General features: G+C 42.1%; 1 long non-coding RNA gene across 2 annotated transcripts; it reads left to right on the forward strand.

Moving 5' to 3' along the window:
* The first annotated feature begins 324 nt into the window (after positions 1-324).
* Positions 325-2,704, forward strand: LOC139613334 (uncharacterized). Of its 2 annotated transcripts, none has more exons than XR_011686727.1 (5): positions 325-612; positions 1,056-1,191; positions 1,338-1,439; positions 1,706-1,808; positions 2,344-2,704. It is a non-coding gene; the product is annotated as an uncharacterized lncRNA (long non-coding RNA). The 2 variants fall into 2 exon arrangements; XR_011686728.1 differs by having other exon boundaries at positions 1,709-1,808.
* Positions 2,705-11,117: the final 8,413 nt, after the last annotated feature.

Consider the following 11,117-nt stretch of genomic DNA (forward strand, 5'->3'; position numbering starts at 1 on the left):
CATCACATAAATAGGAGTTTTGTTATTTGCATTAGGACCTTGTAAATAAAATATTATTTTAATGATGCTACATTAATAATTTCATAAAATCCTATTGAAAATGTCATAACTCCCACTTAATGTAAGTGTTCTAATCAGAAACAGCCCAGATTGAACTCAGTATATTTCCTCTCTGTGTGTTGGTGTTTGTCTCTTTATCCTCCTGACATTTATCTCATTAATCCTTATCTCTGTGGATGACTCAGTCCTTTGACTCAGGCTATCAGGCCTCTGATTCCTTTAAAGCCAGAAACTTAGAGAGTGACAGAGTTAATGGAAGATGTTTCAGACACAAAGTGTCCTGATGATGTTCAGACTGACTACAGGGTCGTCCATTAGTCACCCTGACTCTGGAGTTCAGAGAGGAGGGGGGCACAGGATGAACAGACGGATCATCTGGGAGGGTTTAGTTCTCTCGCTCTGATGTCCTCTTTCATTCAACTCCACAGTTCTGCAGATATAACAACAAATTACACAGCTAATATTACTACAAACCAGAATGATACTGTAGTTTTTCTGCAGCAGCAGGATTTGGTATTTGAATGGATATAAAAACAGCAACATCATTTTAAGGTGAGTTACACATCTTCGAAGGAGCATTACTTCAGTGAAAATGAATAATATGGAGACTTGAGACTAAAATGTTGCTCTTAAGCTTCCAAATATCACATTTTAAAGTATTGTTGTTGTTGAATTGTTGAATTGTTTTATTTTTCACTGATCAGGGACTCTGTGAACTTTCACATAATAAAAATCTTTTCACATGATGACTGTGACCAGTGTTACCTGAAATAAAATCCTAAGAAAACAACTTTAAACCTGTTTTTATTTTAGTTTAGTTTTTTAGTTTTTGGGGGGAGCTAAACAAGCTGAGTACACATCTGACATATGAAGCTTGGCTAAAGAATATGAATATGGCTAAAGTGTGAGTGACATCAGCATCCATCTGAAGTCATCTTTGTGTCATCTGATAAATCCAAGTCCAGTATTTTAGCTCTGTGTTTGGTCTCCTCCAGCTCCTGAGGGAAACATCTGGCTGTTTAGCTGCTGAATGCTTCACTGCGTTCACCAGCTGTTCCGACTGAGTCTGTCAGAGACAGAGGGTTTGTAGGAAACAGCTGCCTGCTGGAAATCAAAGACAGCAGCAGGATGGTCAATACATAAGATCCTTTCACACCACAAATATTTATTTGGTTCATTACTTACGTAGAAAATACTGATTAGAGCAGCTCCTGCAGAGCCTTTATGAGATACCAGTATATTCCATACTAACAGATTTTCCTTCAACTCTCCAACAGGACTCACAACAACAGACCCTCCCTGCTGTCAGATATCCACCTCCACCATGACCATCCTGGGTGGTGGCTTTGATGACCACACTCTAAGAAAGGATTCAGGAGGTTAGTTAGTAGTTAGTATGACTAAACATGAGCTTTTTCAACATAAAAAATACAATTTGTTACATGTCCATTATTTTTATTAAGTTGATAACTTATTTCAAGAAGTTGATCAAAATTAAAAATGAAGAAAGTTGTCTTAACTCAAAAATATATTGATTTTGGATAAGCATTTCTGCCTTCACTTAACAAAGAAAAGAATTAAGTTAATGAAACTTAATATTGTATTATAATATTAAGTTAGTGCAGCTTCCTATCACGTGTGCCAGCAGAGAACGTGACCAACGGCCATTTTCTGCTGCCAGACTGCACCAGCAACAGAGGGAGAGACCACAAGGAGTGAAGGTCAGGGGGTTGGATTAACTTTACTTGGTGAGTAAATATTTTTTTATTGTCTTTATTGTATGTGCAACAGCAAGTAACTATCAGCGCTCAGTCCAGTCACACAACACTAAAAGTGAAATGTCTGCAGCATGCTTTGTCCTCAGCTTTTAGCCAGCTAGCCAATGTAAAAATATGTTTATGTTAAAAGTTGGTTAATTAAAAGAAAATAATATTCTCCACATGCAGTGTGCAAATGTAGGCTGAGAGCCAACACCACATCAAATAAGTTACAGCCCCTGAAAATAAAATTAAGGGACTCCGCAAAATGATCAGTTTCTGTTTTTGGCTCCAGAAAATCAGTGTTCAAAATGAAAAAAAATTGCAGTGTTTTCAAACCTTGAGTATTGCAAAGAATATTCATCTCTTTTATATATATTTTGAACAGTTAATATTTTCTGCAAATACAATCAGAGAAACTTGTGATTTGGCAGTGATCTCTTAAATTTTTTTCTGTAGGATAGTAATAAGCTATTTATTTTGATCACATTTGATTTTAACTGTATTTTTTCTTCTTGTTTTTCAGAGACGGGAGAACTGGTCGCAACATCTGGTTAGGAAAGCAACATTTCCCAACAACGGTTAGCAACAGATAGCAACATTTAAACATTGAGAAACATCATATAGACAACAAGTTATTACTACAGGACTACTGCTACCTAAAATTTAAGTTCAAATAGACAGAACTTACATTTACATCACATCTGTACATTTTGTGAAGTTGTGCTGTATACACTTTATTCTGTACAAGTTCAGTACATTTATTACATAACGCACAAACCAGCTTCATTAAGGAAGAACCCTGTTCAGATAGCAGGCAGTGACAGTGTTGATTGCAATAAATCGATATTGAAGTTGCTTACAATAAATGTGCTTTGACAGTAAAACTGGAATTGCATTGTCTAATTTCTTCTGACTTAAGTGAAATAAGTTAGTTGTACTCAATAAAATTGGGGTAACAATTTGCATGGACAATTTTTCTGCGTAGAAAGAAAGTAAAATAAAGGAGTTATAGCAACTTAAATAGAGTAAGTTGACCACTTATTAACACTAATACTTTGGTATAAAAATTGAGTTGGTTCAACATGATTAAGCTTGTAGAGGACAAAACAAATCAAGTTGGTTGTACTGGACTAATTGAGTTAGTCCAGCTACAAAAGTCTCATGGGAACTACTCAATAATGTCTTAGTTGGAATTACTTAAAAAGATAAATGCAAATTGTTACAACAATTTTTTTTAAGTTGAGCCAGTGTCATTTTTATTAGAGTGCAGTTCTTCAGCAGTGAGGACAGTTATGACCATGTCTTCACAGACACACAGACCACCACAGTCAAAGGTTTTTACTTCCAGTGTACTCAGCAGCTCCATGGACCAGACCTCCTACATCTGAACCTCAATGCTTCACAACAGGTTCTTGTCAATGTGGGGGGTGTCCGGTACATCTTCCCGCGGAGCACCGTGGAGGATTTCCCTCAGAGCCGTCTGAGCCATCTGAGCCGTCTGTGCTTCTGCACCATGCTGAAGGTGATCGCTGCTAATTTTGTTCCACAGCTCAACAGATAAAACAGTAAGTGATCATTTTAACACATAAGAGAAAACAAACTAAGTTATTGTGGGAATTATTTTGTTAGCCTCTCATGGTCTGATAATATATTTACCTGTTCTGTTCATCATAAGCAATAAACTTCATAAATTGTCCTTATTTTGACTCAAGGTAGTTTCTATGTTCCACACAAACCAAAACTCAATTGCTGTTCTTTGATAAATATTAAATAAATAATGTTAGAATATTACTGTCCAAAAAAAAAAAACAAAAACAAAAAAAAAAACCTGTATAAATAATACTACAGTTGTAAATGATGCAAATTTTCAGAATACTACACGAACTGAGACAAAAAAACAAAAATTATTTAATCTATTTTCAATCTGTTGCAATCGTCCCTGATCCATGCTGCAAGTGTCACCAGGGTTGGGGTCAGTTGCAACATCTGAATTCTTCTATTCAAATAAAATAGTCTAAAATAGTCTTTCCCTGGTTCAGATTCCTTCACTGTGCTTCAGGAGGTTTTTTACCAGCAGCTGAATTATCTGCAGAGGTCTCTTCCTCTCCACAACAAACAGACCAGTGGATTAAAGCCTGTAGAAACAACAAATAGAGCAGTTTCACTTTAAAATGAATGATTTGCCAATGCTTTTTTGCAGACACAGGTTGTCTCATGGGAGCTGAAGTGCCAAACATTTCTCTGATAATTTAAGATCCAGATGTCCAACGACTAAAATCCTTAAACCAGTAAAAATATTTAGTTGAAAACATGTTCAAAAAAAAAAAACAAAATTTAAAAATGTGGCTTTAAACTGGAAACAAGTCAATTTGAGCTTCTGGAAGACAACCACAAAACCATGGCATGAGAATAGGGGATATGACATCATTGACAGTTTCTTAATATTAAAATTGTGTATTAGTATGAGACTTGCTGGAAACATTTTGGATAGTGAAGAACACAATTCCAAAAAAATATGAAATAGGTCTAGTTGTTTTTAGACATTTTAATGTGGAAAAGATGGTTCAGAGCGGGTGTCCTCTTTGTTTAAGTGTCCTCCTTTATGCAACATGGCATAAAGAAGGGAAGTCCATACAGTCACCACTCCAGTTACCACTGAAGTAAACAAGAAATGTATTAAGGATAACTTAACATAAGAAAACTAGAACATAGTGGGTCAGTAATCTGGAGGGAAGTGAGGCTGCTGGGTGTCAGGAAAAAGGTGTTCACCTAAACTACCTCTAACTGCCAGGAAATCAGGAAGAACCTGAAAAGAAGCAGAGACAGGTCAGAACAAATACTGTCCTGCTGCCCAGGGTCTGGGTTTCTTAACCCTGAGATAAGGGAAACTCTGGGTTTTCTGTTCCAGAAATTCAGATCACTTTAACTATGAGTCAGTTACCATGGTAATTTATGTGAAGCTGCCTGTCTCTGCTTCCTGTCTCACTTTAAGAAGTTCTGACACGTTGTCATTTCTTCATTCATACTGTCTACAGCATCATAGCAAATCTACACTTAAAGAATCGTCACTAGCACTTATTGCTGCGCTAACACTTCTTATCGCACTTAACCTTGATTGTTCCCCTTTCTGTAAGTCGCTTTGGATAAAAGCGTCTGCTAAATGACTAAATGTAAATGTAAATGTAATCATCACCATTTCATCGATAAACATCTTCATCTTCTGCTGCAGCAGAACTTTGTCTCCATCAGGTCACTGCTGAATAAATATATTTAATCATTTAATCTAACAACAGTAATTTCCAGAATAATATCCATTACAGAAATAAAAATCTGCTAAATAATAACAACAACAACAACAACAACAACAACAACAACAACAACAACAACAACAACAACAATAATAATAATGTGATGAATAATAATAGTAATAAATAGTCTGAACTTGCAGACTTTCACAGCTAGTGTTGTTTTATTTAAAGATAAATGTTCTTTAACATCACACATGAATCTTTCTGGCTCCACTGGATTAAAATGGAGGCTCTGTTCTTCATTTACCTGTTACCATGGTGAATCGTTGAATTGGCGCTCCATTACGCATCACCTGAACTTCTGTCATACAGCTGAGGAAGCTGCAGTGCACCTACATGTATGTGAGCCCTTTATGGTTCCAGTAAATCATTCAGGGAGAATGTAGCTCCTGTCAGGCTGCAGGGACTGTGGGAGGACAACCGAGCCCATCCTACACAGAGACCTGATCCAGTCCTACACAGAGACCTGATCCAGTCCTACACAGAGACTTGATCCAGTCCAACAAAGAGACCTGAGCCAGTCCTACACAGAGACCTGATCCAGTCCAACAAAGAGACCTGACCAAGTCCTACACAGAGACCTGATCCAGTCCTACACAGAGACCTGATCCAGTCCAACAAAGAGACCTGACCAAGTCCTACACAGAGACCTGATCCAGTCCCACACCGAGACCTGACCAAGTCCTACACAGAGACCTGAGCCAGTCCTACACAGAGACCTGAGCCAGTCCAACAAAGAGACCTGGCCAAGTCCTACACAGAGACCTGATCCAGTCCCACACCGAGACCTGAGCCAGTCCAACACCGAGACCTGAGCCAGCCCCACACCGAGACCTGAGCCAGTCCCACACCGAGACCTGAGCCAGTCCAACACCGAGACCTGATCCAGTCCAACACCGAGACCTGAGCCAGTCCCACACCAAGACCTGAGCCAGTCCAACACCGAGACCTGAGCCAGTCCAACACCGAGACCTGATCCAGTCCAACACCGAGACCTGAGCCAGTCCCACACCAAGACCTGAGCCAGTCCAACACCGAGACCTGATCCAGTCCAACACCGAGACCTGAGCCAGTCCCACACCAAGACCTGAGCCAGTCCAACACCGAGACCGGGCAGTGAGAGCTCCTGAGTGAGCGCAGCAGAGTCCTCCACTGAGGCCTGTGACAGAGAAACAGAGGAGCTCACTCTGGACTCTGGACGTTTGCCCAGGAGGAGAGTCAGCGATACCAGGAACAAGACCAGAGACCAGGACTGAGGGTTTAAGATGGAAACAACAAGAGAGAGCCAGAGAGGAGGGGACTGTGTGTGACTGTGTGTGTGTGTGTGTGTATGTTTCAGCACATGTGATGTGGTACCGTCTGTTCCCTGTTCTCCTACCAGAGGCACTCCATGGGTCCAGTCTGTCATTACAGCTCTCTGGTACAAATTCTGGTCTGCAGAGGAATGTCTCTCTCACACACACACACACACACACAGATCCTGACTGCTGTAGTATCAACCCTGTGCCACAGTGAAATTCTTCCGAATTCACCTGTACTCATTTTATTAAAGACATTTGAGGCTCAGGAGGTAAAGCACACACACGCAGGTATTTCACCTGGAGAACTGGGCTGTTAGAGGTGGGGATATAACATCTGCTCAACTCCTGGTTCTGAAAACGATCATAAAGCTGAATAAGACACAACTGTGTCCAGCTGCAGAGTGAAACTGAGGAGGGTCCTACATGTGCAAGGCAGAGCTGCAGACTGAGACTCGACTTCACACTGTGTGACAACAGCATCAGTGCAGGTGTGTACCACACTGTGTGAGATGTGTCTAATAAAGTCTGTGTCAGATTGTGTGATGAATGCATGTCATCAACTTAAACTTTGAAAATGCAGCAAAGTCATAAAGAAACTTTGTCCCTTTGCTGACTCTGTGTGAGGATGGTACATACTAATACAAAATCAGTGGAAACAAGTCCTGTTAAAACCTCTTCCAGATGGATGCTACAGATGCAATAATCTGATCAAGGGTAAATATTTACACTCATCCTCACACTGGGAAGGTGATTTCTCAAAGATGACATCATGTTCTACTTCACATGTAATCTACATGAGCAAATGTCCAGTGGGTTATCCTGTGTTGTAAAAACAACACTTTCATTAAAACAGATAATAAGTGAACACAAAAGCCGCATCAGGAGAAATGACAGAGATATTAACCAATCACAGTACAGTTTAATGATGACATCTCACCATTTAGGTTCCTGGGTATTGAAAATGTGACTTTACCTGAGAGAAGTGGCAACACTGATGGAAGAAAAATGTACTGCACATTCACTTTACAGGCGTTATCCCTTAAAGGACTGAACGATGAGATCCCACAGCTGATATGATGACACGTGTTTGTAAGTAATCTTGTAAACAGATGTGAGTATATGTGGGGATGCCTGTTTGGTATTTTTAACATGTATGTATAGTGTCGAACAGAATATAACATGACAGAGTAAAAAGAAATCACTGTCGATGACTGAAAAACACTCCCACAGGAGATTGTCACACACCTGGGCACAAAAAGAGGGGAGGAGCATCATCTATTTAAGATCATGGTTATAAGAACTGTTAAAAATTACTTCTGATGAAGGTCTAAAGGGACTGAAGTGTTACAATGATTAAGAGCAGTGCGTGGCCGGAAAGGAGGAGGACAGGAGGAAGAAGACAATAGATGGACTGGGGTGAGGAGAGAGGGAAAGGAAACTAAAAAGGAGGGAGAAGTAAGCTGAGCTGAGGACTGAGGAGACAAATGAAGAGCAGAGGAACAACAGGAGAACAGAGGGTCAGGGGAACACCAATCAGATTTCACCACCATCTCTATCAGTGGTGCTTATCACGCCGTCCCCCGGGCTGCACTGGGCCACTCTGACCGTGTCATGGTCCACCTGATTCCCACATACAGGCAGAAACTAAAACTGTGTAAACCTGCTGTGAGGACATCGAAGCAGTGGAGCAGTGAAGCCATAGAGGATCTGCGGCATGTTTGGACTGCACTAACTGGGAGGTGTTCAGGACTGCTTCCAACAGTCTGGATGAGTTCACAGAGGCTGTGATGTCATACATCAGCTTCTGTGAGGACTGCTGTATCCCATCATGCACCAGGGTGAGTTATAACAATGACAAACCCTGGTTCACAGCTAAGCTCAGTCAGCTCAGGAGGCAAAAGGAGGAAGCTTTCAGGAGTGGGGACAGGGACAGGTTTAAAGAGTCCAAGTACAGGTTTAGCAAGGCGGTGAGAGAAGCTAAACGTCTGTACTCTGAGAAACTTCAGCTCCAGTTCTCAGCCAATGACTCTGCTTCTGTCTGGAAAGGGCTCAGAAAGATCACAAACTACAAACCTAAACCCCCCCACTCCATTAACGACTTCCGTCTGGCCAACGATCTGAATGAGTTCTACTGCCGCTTTGAAAGACAGTGGGACAAGCCTGACACTAACCTCCACATCAGAGCCACATCAGAACCCCCCTCCTCCCCTACCAAAGGAACGTCTCTCTCTATCCTGGAGAGAGATGTCAACAGGCTTTTTAAGAAGCAGAACCCCCGCAAAGCAGCCGGTCCTGACTCTGTCTCTCCATCATCCCTGAAGCACTGTGCTGATCAGTTGTCTCCAGTGTTCACGGACATCTTCAACACCTCACTGGAGACCTGCCACGTGCCAGCCTGCTTCAAATCCTCCACCACCATCCCTGTCCCCAAAAAACCAAGGCCCACAGGTCTAAATGACTACAGACCCATTGCCCCGACCTCTGTGGTCATGAAATCATTTGAGCGCCTTGTCCTGTCCCATCTCAAATCCATCACTGACCCACTCCTGGACCCCCTGCAGTTCGCCTACAGAGCCAACAGGTCTGTAGATGACGCCGTCAACATGGCTCTCCACTTCATCCTCCAGCACCTGGACTCCTCAGGGACCTATGCCAGGATCCTGTTTGTGGACTTCAGCTCTGCCTTCAACACCATCATCCCGGCTCTGCTGCAGGACAAGCTCTCCCAGCTGAGCGTGCCTGACTCCACCTGCAGGTGGATCACCGACTGGACAGGAGGCAGCACGTGAAGCTAGGAAAGCACGTGTCTGACTCCCAGACCATCAGCACTGGATCCCCACAAGGCTGCGTTCTTTCTCCTCTGCTCTTCTCCCTGTACACCAACACCTGCACCTCCAGCCATCAGTCTGTCAAGCTCCTGAAGTTTGCAGACGACACCACTCTCATTGGACTCATCTCTGATGGCGATGAGTCTGCCTACAGGTGGGAGACTGAGCGTCTGGTGACCTGGTGCAGGCAGAACAACCTAGAGCTAAACGCTCTGAAGACAGTGGAAATGATAGTGGACTTCAGGAAGAGCCCAGCCCCACCCACCCCCATCACCCTGTGCGACTCCCCCGTGGCTACCGTGGAGCATCTCCGCTTTTTGGGAACCACCATCACACAGGATCTCAAATGGGAGCTGAACATCAGCTCCCTCATCAAAAAAGCTCAGCAGAGGATGTATTTTCTGAGGCAGTTGAAGAAGTTCAACCTGCCAAGGACTATGATGGTGAACTTCTACACCTCCATCATTGAGTCCATCCTCACCTCCTCCATCACCATCTGGTACGCTGCTGCCACGGAGAGGGACAATAACAGACTGCAGCGTATCATCCACTCTGCTGAGAAGGTGATTGGCTGCAATCTTCCGTCCCTCCAGGACCTGTACACCTCAAGGACTCTGAGGCGTGCAGGGAAGATTGTAGCTGACTCCTCCCACCCTGGACACAAACTCTTTGAGACACTCCCCTCTGGCAGGAGGCTGCGGTCCTTCAGGACCAAAACCTCTCGCCACAAAAATAGCTTCTTCCCATCTGCTATCAGCCTTATCAACAAGGCTAGAGAGCCCCACTGTTGCTGATCAATTGCACCAATCACCAGAAAAAATTCCTCGTATGTGAAAACATAATTGGCAATAAAACTGATTCTGATTCTGATTCTGATTCTGATTCTGATCAGCCAATCATCATCTCTTCTGATGTCAGCTGTCATTTCAGTGCGTACTGCTGCGAACCCTCCTCTTCACCTCCAGGCTTCACACCCAGCTCATCACACACACACACACACACACACACACACACACACACACACACAGGGCTGTTAACAATTCACCACCTGAAATCAAAGTAACTCCAGATATAAAGTCTTTTACAACAAAATTTAAATGCTGCTGAAAACAAATCAGAGCTGTTCCCATTTCTGTAATTGTATCGTATCCATTGTTAGTCTTTTGTTGCTTGTGGTGTCATCGCTGTCTCTTCTTAAACTTTAGATCACAAGCAAAGAATTTCAATAATGTATTTTACTCCACTTATATATCTGTATAGTGTATTATATTGCTTCAATGACGGTTAAAATTTACTGTTTTGGTTGAATTGTTCATGTAAAAGCTCGACTGGGGAACTGAGAAATAGCAGCAACTATAAACACATTACTGTCATGCTCTGCTCTGGAAACTATGTTAAATTGCATTGTCGCTATCAGGTGAACAAATAAATAGAAAATAAATAAATAAATCAGAGTTCACATCACATTCAGTCCTCACACTGTCATCTTGTGGTAGTGGTCATTAGAGGAACTGCAGCTTTCGGCTTCAGTTGTCAGACCTGGAGGTTGATGCTTGCCAAAAATAAAAATGTGTCTTGTGAGGTCTCAGGGATCTTGACCTTTGACCTTTGATCAAACTCTAATCAGTTCATCTCTGAGTCCAAGTGAAGCAAATTTAAAGAAATTCCCTCAAAGTGTTACTAAGATATCAGATTTACAAGAACATACTAACATAATAAAAATGGAATAATGCTGAAATGTGGTTTAATCTCAAACTACGTCATCACTTAGCCAGCCTGCTACAATATCATTTCAAACAAAGATGTCTGCAGGATCTTTGATCATTAACTGGATCAAAAAGAGACTGGAAGAGCAGAACC

This window comes from Trachinotus anak, unplaced genomic scaffold (assembly GCF_046630095.1).
Source record: "Trachinotus anak isolate AG129_WGS33_773 ecotype Australia unplaced genomic scaffold, CSIRO_AGI_Tana_v1 ptg000032l, whole genome shotgun sequence".
Taxonomy (NCBI): Eukaryota; Metazoa; Chordata; class Actinopteri; order Carangiformes; family Carangidae; genus Trachinotus; species Trachinotus anak.